Here is a 14724-nt window from a genome sequence, read left to right on the forward strand (position 1 = left end):
CTATTCATCAGATTCTGTGATTATTCCTCACTTTCACTAAGGATAGTAATGTCATCAGCGAATTTTGTCATTGATATCCTTTCACCTCGAATTCTAATTCCACTCCTGAAAATTTTATTTCCATGATTGATTCTTCGATGTATAGATTGAACAATAGCGACGAGAGACTACATCCCTGTCTTATCGCGTTTTAATACGATCACTTCGTTTTTGGTCTTCCACTCTTATTATTCCCTCTTGGCTCTTTTAGATGTTGTACATTACCCGTCACCTCTATAGCTTAATCCTATTTTTCTCAGGTTTTCAAACGTCTTGCACCATTCCACATTGTCGAACGCTTTTTCCAGGTCGAAAAATCCTACGAGCGTGTCTTCAGGTTTCTTTAGTGTTGCTTCTATTATGAACCTCAACGTCAGGACTGCCTCTCTGGTGCCTACACTTATCGCGATGCAAAACTAGTCATCTAACACATCCTCAACTTTCTTTTCCATTCTTCTGTGTATTATTCCTGACGGAAACTAGGATGCATGGGCTGTGCGATAATTCTTGCACTTTTTGGCTCTTGGAGTCTTCAGAGTTGTGTGGACGATATTTCTCCGAAAGTCAGATGGAACATCGTCAGATTCATACATTCTACACACCAACGTGAATAGCCGTTTTGCTACCACTTCCCGCAGCGACATTGGAAGTTTTGATGGAATGTTATCTATTCCTTCTGCTTTATTTGATCTTAAGTCGTCCAAAGCTCTTTTAAATTCTGATTCTAGTACTATATTCTAATACTAGATCCTCTATCTGTTCCATATCGACTCCTGTTTCTTCCTCTATCACATCAGAGAAATCTTCCACCTCATAGAGGTCTTCAGTGTACTCTTTCTATCCACTCCCTCCTCAGCATTTAACAGTGGAATACCCATTTCACTCTTCAAGTTATCACCCTAGCTTTTAATTTCCTCGAAGGATGTTTTGACTTTCCTGTATCTGACTCAGTTCTTCTGACAATCTTCCTTTTTTCGATTTCTTCACACGTTTCATGCAGCCATTTCGTCTTAGCTTCCCTGCACTTACTATTTATTCATTCCTCAGCGAATTGTATTTCTGCATTCTTGAATTGTACTGAACATTTTTGTAGTTCCTTCTTTCACCGATCAGCTGAAGTATTTCTTCTGTTACCCATGGTTTCTTCGCAGTTATCTTCTTTGAGCCTATGACTTTCTTTCCAATTTTGTGGCTGTCCTTTTCAGAGATGTTCATTCCTTTTCAACTGAACTGCCTGCTGAGCTATTCATTATTGCAGTATCTATAGCCTTAGAGAACTTCAAGCGCATCTCTTCATTCCTTAATATTTCCGTAACCAACTTCATTGCTTCTTTTCGTATTGATTCTTCCTGACTAATCTCTTAAACTTCAGCCCACTCTTCATCACTACCACATTGTAATCAGAGTCTATATCTGTTCCCGAGTACGCCCTACAATCCAGTGACTCATTTCGGAGTCTCTATCTTCCCGTATCTCCTGGCCTTTTCCAATTATACCTCAGCCTCTTCTGATTCTTGAACGGAGTGCTCTATTACCAACTGTTATTTATTGCAGGACTCAGCTAGTTTTTCTCCTCTCTCATTCCTAGTATCAAGCCCATATTCTCCTGTAACCCGTTCTTCTACTCCATCTACAACCGCATTTTCATCTACCTTTACGTATTGAAGTACCCTTTCAATTTCCTCATATACCTTCTCTCTCTCTTAATCTTCAGTCTGCTACGTCATCACTCTACTTGAACCATCGATGTCGGTGTTGGTTTGGCGTCAATTCTGATGAGAACAACCCTATCACCGAACTGTTTACAGTAACTAAGTCTCTACCCTACCTTCCCGTTCATTACGGATCCTACTCCAGTTATACCGTTCTCTGCTAATGTTAATATTATCTTCTAGTCACCTAACCAGAAATAATCTTCGTTTTCTTTACATTTCACTTCACTGACCCTCACTATATCCAGATTGAACCTCAGCACTGCTCTTTTCTGATTTCCTATCTTCCCTACCACGTTCAGACTTCTAACATTCCACACCTCAACTCGTTGAAAGTTATCCTTCCGTTGGTTATTCCATATTTTCCTAATGGTCACCTCCATCTTGGCAGTTCCCACCTCTAGATACGAGTGGGAGACTATTCCGGAATCTTTTGCCAATGGAGAGCTCATTATAACAATTTTCAATTACAGACCACATGTCCTGTGGATACACATAATGTGTCTTCCATTCAATTACTTTCATTGCCTTCTGCATTCTCACACCGTTGATCATCGATGATTCTACCGCTTATACGGGCAGTTTCCCACCCCAAGGGCCTTAAATCTCTGTCCGTTCCTCCGCCATCTTTGACATAGCCATTGGCAGAATGAGGTTGACTTCTTATGCTGGAAGTCTTTGGCCGCCAAGGGTAAGGATTTTCATTCAAGATGTAAGTGGTGGCGGGGTTCGAACCCGGGACCGAGGACTTTTTGTTTGCTAATCAAAGATGCTATCCCCTTTTTTAATTTTGTTCGTTATTGTTCGTTGCGTTTGATCGGGGCGGACGTCACGTAACACTAATTCAAGTACATTGTTGGTCCTTTCACTCAGTTTCTTTTTTCAAAAATGGTTCAAATGGCTCTGAGCACTATGGGACTTAACATCTGAGGTCATCAGTCCCCTAGAACTTAGAACTACTTAAACCTAGCTAACCTAAGGACATCACACACATCCATGCCCGAAGCTGGATTCAAACCTGCGACCGTTTCTTTTTTATTACAGAGAGTAGCCAGCCCTCTTACCGAACACATTGAGCTATCGTGCCGCAACCTCTAGGTCACGAGTGTTATATTTTCTTATGCAAAAGTTACAGTTATTTACGTTTAGGGTCAACTGTCAGTCCCTGCACCATTAATGAACACACTATAGGTCAATCTGCAAGTCGATACTGTCTTCTGGCGTTGCTACTTTCTTATAGACAAACGCACCATGTTTGAACAGTCTTAAGAGCTTCCGACGCTTTCTCCTAGATCTAGATACATTAAAAACCATAACGGTCCTAGCACACTTCCGCGATGAAACAATTTCGGAAGACTAAATTAAACATTTCGTCCTTCACTACCACTTCCGTTTCGGTGCCAGTATGGTCACTGAGTGAATAATAAATATGGATACTAAAGTGCATACCATAAGAGCACATGTTCATCTTCCCTACAATGAAACGCATCTCTCCTGTTGAACGTGTGCTCATATAAAGTGAATAATAAAGCATTTCGAACCGCTTACTAATTTTGAGTAAGATCAAAACCTCTTCGGGTCTGTAGTGAGATAGGTTGAGAAGATTTTACTTTCAGAATCATTGAATGCTTCTCTCATCGCTCTCTTAAGCTCATATTCCCTGCGTTCAGGTTTCGTTTGTCCGCAAGGTATCGACTTCTCTTGAACGCGTGATAAAGCTCTTTGTTTACGTAGCTGGGTTCTAAAACGGCTCTTAAGCCACGGCGGGTTTTTCCCATCACTTGACACCTTGGTCGATACGTACTTGTCTAAGGCACACCGGAGGATATTTTCGAATTTTTTTCCATTTCTGGTGTACATCTTTGTGGTCAGCACTGAATACTTGATCCTTACTTCTCAGATCTGTGCAATTTATACCCTGTCACTCTTGCTAAACAAAAATATTTTCCTACCCTTCTCAACATTTTTTGTAATACCTTTTGTCATAGTTGCTATTGCAGCCTTATGATCACTGTTACCTTCCTCTACGTTAACTGACTCACGTCTTCTGATCTAAGAATGTACCTATATGATGAGCTGGAATTCAGCCGACAAACTTTCGGCGGTGATAGTATGGACAAAAAAGGTAACTAAAGGATAATGAACACGGTCTCCAAAATACCTATCTTAAGGGCTATGAGCATGCGTTTCATTGTAGGGAAGATGAACATGAGCTCTTATGGTATGCACTTTAGTATCCATATTTATTCGACTTTTTTCTTCTTCTTCTCCGTACCACCACGTCTGGAAATATGGAAAGTAAGGAGATTTCATAAGAATTTACCTAATTACAAGAACTTTTGAAAAGCACTTGCGTTGGGAAACACGTTCAAGATCTTTATCTCATCCGTAGTTATACACATCATCTTCGGAAATGCACAAATAGTCCCTGAAACGCACTTCTGTCACGAACGCTACATACATTAATGCAATAGTAGTCAGGTTTTTGGTACTTATCACTGTTTACATGCGCATATTCCGACAAAGCTGCCATTAGTGAGAATCTAAAATTATACAGAGCCCCTATTTCTCGGTTCATCGTGGAACTGTCGACTAGTATGAATAAAGCACGTCGTGTACCACTTCTACATGCAATAACTCTGTTTCTCATGGATTGTATCTTACCACATTTTACAGGATACGTCCTCATATACAGTTTTTGTTAGAAGTCACTGAGGGTAAAGTGTTCGCACGATAACACTTGCTGAAATGAGTCACTGACATGGTCTAAGCAGCTCCACAGTGGTCGAAAGTGATGACTCCGTCTGGCATAGCTCAAGCCGTGTCACGGGGCGGAGCTTGTTTGACGTCACACAGGCTCCCGTGCATTGTCGCGCTGTGTCACAGATCCTATCGTGAGATACACCAGATTTCCGCTTCCGGCACGTTTTATAACAGAGGGCGCTTCTGAATTTCCAGCTACAACCGCAACATTTCAGAGTGTTCACAGTAGCATCCGTATCGGATGTTTCTGTTGTCGCTGGCCTATTGCAAGCAAATTTCATGCATGCTATAGGAGCATTGCATAACTACCGACTGATGATGAAAAGCGTTTCGAGTGTACCTCGAGCATTACACAAATAAGATGAGCTGGACGAAGCGTCATGTTTTATCGCAAGTTTGGTACTGATATGTGATTTTGGCACCTACACGATGTGTGACACTGCGTAGTTAATCTAATGAGTATAGCATGACACTATTCTTGTTAAATTTAAACTCCCAAGGTGTTGTTCCCCCTACATCACAGATAACTAGGGAGGTCTGATAGCTGTGTTTAGCGCGACGAGTGTTTTTCAAGTCGCCGGGCAACGATAACTCTGGTTATCGACGGCCGCAGTCCACCGCTATAGACGCCTGAAGCTGAAGCACGCCGCTAGCGGTGATTCTGATCCGATAATGAGATAAGAACAAAGTGGTCGGATTGAGAATAGTGTAAGACAAGGATGTAGTCATTCGCCCCTACTGTTCAATGTCTACATCGAAGGAGCAATGACGGAAACAAACAAAACGTTCAATAATGGATTAAAATTCAAAGGCAAAGGAAATTCGTGCCAAGGTTTGTCGATCAGTGAAAGTGAAGAAGAATTACAGGATCTATTGAATGGAATTAAGTCTAATGAGGACAGAATATCAATTGAGCGCAAATCGAAGAAAGACGAAGCTAATGAGAAGCTGCACATACGAGAACAGCGAGGAGTTTAACATCAGAAATGAGGATCACGAAGTAGACGAAGTTAAGGAATTCTGCCACCTTTGTAGTAAAATAACGCATTATGGACGAAGCAAGAAGGGCATCAAAAGCCGGCTAGCACAGGGTGGAAAAAATGACGTTTCTGGCCAAGAGAAGGCTACTAGTATCAAACGTAGCCCCAAATGTGAGGAATAAACTTCTGTGAATGTACGTTTGGAGCACAATATGGTATGGTAGTGAAACATGGACTGTAGCAAAACCGATATAAAAGAGAATCGAAGAATTGTGATGTGGTACTACAGAGGAATGTTGAAAATTAGGCGGACTGATGAGGTAAGAAATGAGAAGTTTCTCCGCAAAATCGGCGGAGAAAGGGATGTATGGGAAGAACAGGGAAGAAGAAGAGACAGGATGATAGGACGCCTGTTAAGACAGCAGGGAATAACTAGAGGGAGCTGCAGAGTGTAAAAACTGTGTAGGAAGACAGGCACTGGAATACATCCAGCAAATAATAGGATGTAGGTTGCAAGTGCTAATCTAATAATAATGTCGTGTGGCTAGGGCCACCCTTCGGAAAGACCGTTCGCCTGGTGCAGGTCTTTCGAGTTGACGCCACTTCGGCGACCTGCGCGTCGGTGGGGATGAAATGATGATGATGATGATGACGACAACACAACACCCAGTCCCTGAGCGGAGAAAATCTCCGACCCAGCCGGGAATCGAACGCGGGCCCTTAGGATTGACATTCTGTCACGCTGACCACTCAGCTACCGGGGACGGACAGTGTTAACCTGAGATGACGGGATGAGTAGGTTGGCACAAGGGACTCCAACATCAAACCAGTCAGGAGACTGAAGGCTAAAAAAAGTGAATGGTTAGTGAATGTCAGGTTTGTAAGCTTGTCTTTAAAAATGTAAAGTATACTGAGGTGTACTTTTACGCTATAAGTTTAAACTTTTCATTATGTGACCAATCTCTGCATATCATCGCTCTGAAAAAACCAAGTTAAAGTGTTTTTTAAGGAATAACGATAGGCATTCAGTAATACGCTTCCAAGCTTGTTCATTGAAGAGAAAAAAATTTCAGTTGAATTTGAGATGGAATTTTGGTTAACTGTTTAAAAGTACATGAAGACGTTATTTAATTTTGGGAAGTGTTAAAAGTCAGAAGTAAATCTTTCATCATATAATACTAACTTTTATGAAGTGAAAAATTTGTGAAAGAATATGTTGTTGTTTCAAAGATGGGAAAGGGCTGCAAAATGTGTTTTAATGAAAAGCACGCAATCCAGTATCAGTATTTGAATTTGATGTCGATTTCTGACCGTGCTGGTAGAAAAGAACCTTCCTTTCTTTATACGATTCCTCCTAGAATGAGAAGACCCTACAGATATATGCAAGAAATGAACAACATACATTCAAAGGAATTCTTTTTTGAAAATAAAAGCACTGTGAGGGAGGCTCGGACGTGAAAGTCTAATAGATGACAAAGTTAAAATATTTTAACCTGAATGGGACAGTGAATGATAATAACGATACTGTGTCAAGTATCAGACTGTTGTGTGATATTTCTGTGCGCAATGAACAATCGTGTTGGAAAATTGGCGCAGGACATTGCGATACAGTTTATAATCGAATAATTTCAGCTGGTCTGTTTGAGGTGGATCAAAGGCTTACAGGCACAACGATAGTGATGGGAGTGGCAGAAAGTGTGACCTCACAACTGAAGAACTATCCTGGATGGTAGGTACAAGAGATGGGAAAGGTCGGTACACGACGTAACTTGCGGAGCAAGATGTCGTGGTGTTCTTGTTTGAGATCTTGACAGTCCATAATCCAATGAAATCATTACGGCGACTGGCAATGTTGGACTGCGGGTCAGGAAGTCTGCGATGTGAGTTGCAGCGCTCCCGTCTGCCACCCTCCCCTCTGTAAGGTTATTGTGAAGTGTCGAATGGCAAGACGGGAGCCAAAGCCACTGACTCACACTGCAGAGAATGAGGAATACATTATTTTGCAAAAACAGACATAATGTCTTATGGGATAACAGCAATCAGTGATTTTATAATGTTACTTTAAATCCGTCTTGATTGCAAACTTTTTTATTATTCATATGACCGGTTTCGGTTCATTCAGAACCATCTTCAGATCTGATATTTAAGTTACAGGAGTAACCCGTCCAATTCAGCAACTTTCACATGCTACGTCAAAAAATGTTTGCAATCAAGACGGATTTAAAGTAACATTATAGGAATACATTGCGTTGACCAAAGCGGCAATTACCTTTGTTGCAGAGTGGTCATTTACCATATTCGGCGTAAGAACATAAAATAGCGAATTTGACAGTTCGTGCTCCACAGTATATATTCATAAAGTGACCAACATACGTATGAGACCAACGAAAAAGTTTCTTGGCGTGGCAGTATCTTTTATACATTCGACGAATCCCACTTTTATGTCAGTGGTACTTGTCCAGTGTTCGTCCAATGCCAGACAAATTACTTGAGCTGAGATTTAAAACTCCCATCTGTACCGAACTCTCATCATTTGGCTCTGAACACGACAGTCGCAAATTATTCTGGATTTGGGAAAAAGAAGCTGACGAATCTAGAGAATGCGGTGAATGTTATGTTATTTCTTCATATGTCAGATAACCTCATTGCCCCGTTGCCTCTGGGGCTAGCCACCTCAACTACGATCATATTTGGTATCAAGACAGTGCCGGCTGTAGGTGAACGATTTGTTCGTACCTTTCACTACAGCAGGTCCAGATAGCTTGCGTAGTATCTTTTCTTCTTGGTACTCAGTCATAAGAATTCGCTTTTTACACCAAAAAATTCTTTGTTGTTTATGAATTTAATGGGGCACTGAAGGATTTTGCCAACCCACAACAGCATACTTAACGTTATTTTTTGTTGTATGAAGTTATATTGCATGTTAAATTCAAAGACAGGAACATAAAAACAATAAAAGAAAGTGACTTATATAACAGACAACGATTTCTTGCAGTACATATGGAAACACTTGCATTCGTAAGCATCACAGATTACTTGATGAGACTAATCCTTATTACACCGAGCTTACTTTTTGCTGCCGATTCCTTCAATTTGACTCCATTATTGTGTATAATTACTTATTTCCAGCCACTACGTCAACTTCATTTCTGAGTTAAAATGATTGACTAACGACTCATTGGATCACACCATCTGCTGGATTCATTCTGACACGATCGAAACATTGTTAAGAATTTTCGCAAATTCTACACAACACTATGTTTGTAACTTTGTCATACTCTGTAGAAGTGTATACCTCACAGATCTTTAATCACTAAAGTTGTGCACTTTCTCAAAAAAATGGTGCAAATGGCTCTGAGCACTATGGGACTGGATATCTGAGGCCATCAGTCCCCTAGAAAAAATGGTTCAAATGGCTCTGAGCACTATGGGACTTAACTACTGAGGTCATCAGTCCCCTAGAACTTAGAACTACTTAAACCTAACTAACCTAAGGACATCACACACATCCATGCCCGAGGCAGGATTCGAACCTGCGACCGTAGCGGTCACGCGGTTCCAAACTGACACGCTTAGAACCGCACGGCCACACCGGCCGGCCAGTCCCCTAGAACTTAGAACTACTTAAACCTAACTAACCTAAGGACATCACACACATCCATGCCCGCGGTCGCGCGGCTCCAGACTGTAGCGCCTAGAACCGCTCGGCCACTCCGGCCTGCTGCACTTTCTTGATGTTGTTTATTTACTCGAGTCGGACCATACATATAGCATTCCATAAATTTACAGTTTCAGTTAAGAGAACAGAAGAGATTTATACGTAAACACACATACAAAACTGCACTCAGTCTTTGTCCACAACGAGCAACTGCTACAGTATTTTCTTGTGCCTTGAACAACTCCTCCTCGTTGCAAGAATCTGGCCACCATAAGCTCTGACGCAGATGGTTTTCTCCACATTTACACGGCGTTGGCCGTTTTAAGTACCCCATCTCATTAGGTTGTCCTTGGATTTTCCAACGCCCTTTCCTAGCCGTTCAGTGATCTCCATGTAGTCCAGTCCAAGTAACGTCTGGCCTATTCTCTTCCCCAGCCATGAAACAATCCGAGTTCGTGCTCTGTCTCTAATGATCACAATGTCGACCAGACGTTAAATCATAATCTCCCTACTTCCTTCCGAAGGCTGTTGTTTCGGTGTGATGCTTTATGTTTAACATTCAGGCAGAGTCGCCAGTAAGTGAGTAATCTGTCTGATATATATATATATATATATATATATATATATATATATATATATATATATATATATATATATATGAAGATGGTATCTGTTCTTTCGGGCATGTCCAAAAGATACCATTTTCATATTATTATTATTACCGTTAATTCCCCATTAAGGAGAGCGTTAAAACACAATCAATATTCGCAATGACAATATGGTACATAAATTGGTACATTTCGAATTCATGGCACTTTTTTCTGTCTCTTTCTTTTCTCTTCCAAAAAACCTCTCATAAATTCACTGTGTTTCTTCTTCCTCTCTTCTGTCCACTGCTTTCTGATTTCTTCTCTTTTGGTGTTTCTTCGAATTTCTGTTTATTGATTTTTTCTCTGCATTTTCCTCTGTTTGATATTTCTTCTGTGGAGATGTTTGATTTTTGAGGTCTTACATGGTTTCCTTTACCCAGTTAGTTTTCACCTTATTCGTCACCACTATGTTAAAAATCTTCTTGGTCAGCCTATTTTCATTCATCCTATGACTGTGCCCATAGAATTTTGCCCTTCTTTTTCTGATATTGTCTGTAATTGTCTCTGCCTGTTTGTACAATTCCTTTGTTGGTCTCTTTATCCAGATCCCCTGTCTCTGAACTGGCCCATAGATCTTTTTCAGAATTTTCCTCTCTTGCTTTTCCATTTCCTTGATTTTAGTTCTTCCTCTGATTACTGTTGTTACTGAGGCATACAAGGCCTCAGGTAAGACTACTGTTTAGTAATGTCGTAATTTGGTATTGACGGAAATATTTCTTTTATTGTAATGGTTCCATGTAAGTCTGTATGCTTTTTGTAGTTTTGTAACCCTTTCTTCATTGGCTGTTGAATTCAGTCCTGTTTTCTGTATAATCTCTCCCAGGTATTTGAAACTTTCTACTTGTGTTATCTTTCCGTACTTTGTTATCAATGGGCTTCTGTCTGTAGATTTTGTGTCCACGTACTGGGTTTTTTCATATGATATTTGTAGTTCTGTTCTGGCTGCGATTTCATGCAATATCTCTAGGGCTTCTCTGGCTTCTTTTCTGTCATTTGTAATGATAGCTATATCGTCGGCAAAGGCCAGACATTTTATGTTGACGGTTCTAATTTTCTCTCTCCCCATCTTTACCCCATTGACTCCTTTGTCCCACGTCCTGATTATTTTCCCTAAAACAGCGTTAAATAAAATGGGCGACAGGCCATCTCCCTGTCTCACTCCTGTCTTGATTTCGAAAGATTCTGAGATCTCGCCCATGAACTTCACTTTTGACTTTGTATTTGTTAATGTTTCCTGAATTAGTTTTCTGGTCTTATTGTCTACCTTCATTTCTTCTAGTGTACTAAAAAGTGTTTCTCTGTCTATGGAATCATAAGCCTTCTTGAAATCAACAAATGTTACTGTGGTGTTTCTGGACTTTCTCGTTGTTAATAATGTTCTCAGACACCAGATCTGCTCACTGCATGATCTTCCCTTCCTGAACCCTCCTTGGTATTCTCCGATCTGTTGATTTATCTGAGGTTCTAGGCGATTTAACAGAGCTTTTGATAGAATTTTGTATGCTACCGGCAGTAACGAAATTCCTCTATAGTTATTAGGGTCTGTTTTGTCTCCTTTCATGTTGAGGGGTGTATTAGGGCTGACTTCCATTCTTCTGGTATCCTTTCTGTTTCCCAGATGTTTTTGATTATACTATAAATTTTGGGTGTAATGTTTTCATGGTCTAATTTCCAGATTTCTGCAATCAGTCCATCTTCACCTGGTGCTCTGTTATTTTTCAATGACTTTATTATTTTCACGATTTCTTCATATGTTGGGGGTTCGGAGTCCCGGTTGGGTTCTGGTTTTGTAAACTGTAATCTCTGTTTTGGTTTATCACAGTTAAGTAACGTATCAAAGTATCTGGCTAATATTTCGCAGTTTTTCTTCGGATTTGTCTCCAGTGTTCCATCTTGTCTTTTGAAGCATAAGCTTGGTGGCTGATATCCTGTCATATTTTCTCGGAATACTCTGTAAAAATTTCGTGTGTTGTTTCTGGTGAAGTCTTCTTCTATCTCCTTCAACCTGCTATTTTCGTAACCTCTTTTTTCTCTTCGGATTTATTTTGAAGTGGTTTTCTGTAACCTGTTGAAGTCCTCCCATTTTTATTGTGTTTTATGGCTGTTAAATTTTTTCCAGGCTTGTATTCTGTCTTCTGTGGCCCTGTCGCATGTCATGTTCCACCATCGGTGTTTCTTTTTTCTCGGTGGTTGCCTCAATTTTATCAGTTCTATATAAGTTAAGACTCACCGGCCATTTGACCATCTTCTTCTGTGCGGATGCACAAACAGTGCCCGAACTCTTAAGGCAATCGGCAGTAAAGCCGCGAGTAATGAGTATGATGGGCAGGGGCACTATGAATATAGTGCAGGACAATGAGTTGCGAATGTGCGTCTCACGGGAGGCGTGCCAGAGATAAGTCCCTGCAGTCGCACTATCTTCTGTCCCCTCGGTGGCTCAGATGGATCGCTGGCACGGTAGCTCAGCGTGTTCGGTCTGAGAGCTGGTTGGTCTCTGTAATAAAAAGCTGAGTGGAAGAATCAACAAACGAACTTTAACGGATGTCATATGGCGTCCGCAACGACCAATCACAACGATCAACAACAAAAAAAGGATGGATAGAGCGTCTGCCATTTAAGCAGGAGATCCCAGGTTCGAGTTCCGGTCGGGGCACACATTTTCAAATGTTCCCGTTGACTTATTTCAACGCGTCTATGCAGTTAAGGGTATTAATTTCATCGTAATCTGTCTGAGGCAACTCTAAGGTGTATAGGGTAAAACAGCTGGACACTTTCCCAAATCACATTCGGTTTCCTTGTCCGTTTCGTAGGCCAAAAGAGCAGACATGAGTTTCTTGTGGGTTTGGCTTCAGATGGTTCTTGTTACAGCAATTAGAAAATGCCCTCAGGGCTCTTGTCAGGAGTAGTTCTGCTTCTTGACATAATCATCTACACTATGTGATAAAAAGTATCCGGACACCCCCAAAACATGCGTTTTTCACATTAGGTGTATTGTGCTGCCACCTACTGCCAGGTACTCCATATCAGCGAGTAGTCATCAGAAATCGTGAGAAAGCAGAATGGGGCGCTCCGCGGAACTCACGGACTTCAAACGTGGTCAGATAATTGGGTGTCACTTGTCTCATGCGTCTGTACGCGAGATTTCCACACTCCGAAGTATCCCTAGGTACAGTTTCCGATGTGATAGTGAAGTGGTAACGTGAAAGGACACGTATAGAACAAAAGCATACAGGCCGACCTCTTCTGTTGACTGACAGAGACAGCCGGCAGTTAAAGGGGTCGTAATGTGTAATAGCCAGACATCTATCTAGACCATCACAAAGGAATTCCAAACATCATCAGGATCCACAGCAAGTACTACGACAGTTAGGCGGGAAGTGAGAAAACGTGGATTTCATGGTGGAGCAGTTGCTCATAAGCCACTCATCACGCCGCTAAATGCCAAACGACACCACGCTTGGTGTAAGGAGCGTAAACACTGGGAGATTGAACAGTGGAAAATCGTTGTGTCGAGTGACAAATCACGGTACACAATGTGGCCATTTGATTGCAGGGTGTGGGTATGGCGAATGCCCGGTGAACGTCATCTGCCAGCGTGTGGTACCAACAGTAAAATTCGGAGGCGGTGGTGTTATGGTGTGGTCGTGTTTTTCATGAAGATGCCTTCCACCCCATGTTGTTTTGCATGGCACTATCATAGCTCATTTCATTTTTAGTTAACGCCACCTCTCTACCGCGAGCGATCAGACTTTGAAAAAACTGTTATGTGTTTGCGAAGTCTGTTTATGGACCCTGATACGAGCTGTACAGAATACAGACCCACGTGTTGGCAGTTTCTGTAACTATTATTTCGAAACTTCTGTATGAAATCCTTACAGATTTCACTATAAACATACGGTAAGCTGAATTCTTCTTTCGATCTTTTTCATGTCACTTAATATTAAGTCAGGGAGACCATTGTTGGACATACTGTAGTACTGTCTAATGTATTCCGTCAAGTGTGACGTCTACTGGCCACTGCTTTAACCACCCAACAGTTTAAAGTCATGCAGTCTAACGCAGTGGTTACTAACCTTTCTGAAATCAGTATCCCTGACTGCTATTAGATAAGAGCTGGTACTAGTTAGTTAACCATATGTAATGCATATGTCACAATTTTACTGTCACAAATGCATGGTACAAAATGTAAAAATTGTCTATAGTGGGCGCACTATGTGAGGAAGATGTTGTCCATACGCTCCCTTCTTAAGCTGCAGCCTGTACCACAATGTGTCAAGCCTTAATGCTACCATCTAAAAAACGTAATTATTAGTAACTGATGTAATCATTATTCCAGTCTTGCGAAATATCGATAATAGCAATGATCTTTTAAAAATAATTTACTTTCTTGGCCGAAGCACTATTGCACCCTTTTGTTTTTACCTTTCAGGAAGGTACATTTATCTCTCAGGCGGTAATTTCCCCCAGATTGGGAAACATTAGTCTGACCTCTTTTGCAGAAACGCTGTGATCCTTATAAAAAAAATTTCAGCTATATTTGCTGCTAATAACTTGAGAAAATGAAACCAACACAGTTTATGGCTTCGTGGAGTTTTTTGATAGAATCACGACTCTTGAAGTCATCGGTCGTGCCTTGAAAATTGACATTCATCTGTTCACGCCAGAAAAAACGTCTTTGGTAACATAGTGAAAAATGGTTCAAATGGCTCTAAGGACTATGGGACTTAACATCTGAGGTCATCAGTCCCCTATACTTAGAACTAAGTAAACCTAACTAACCTAAGGACATCACACAAATCGATGCCTGAGGCAGAATTCGAACCTGCGAGCGTACCAGCAGCACGGTTCCAGACTGAAGCGCCTAGAACCGCTAGGTCATAACGGCCGGCAGTAACATGGTCCACAGCCATGAAAAGCAGCTG

Source organism: Schistocerca americana, chromosome 3, assembly GCF_021461395.2.
Source record: "Schistocerca americana isolate TAMUIC-IGC-003095 chromosome 3, iqSchAmer2.1, whole genome shotgun sequence".
Lineage (NCBI taxonomy): Eukaryota > Metazoa > Arthropoda > Insecta > Orthoptera > Acrididae > Schistocerca > Schistocerca americana.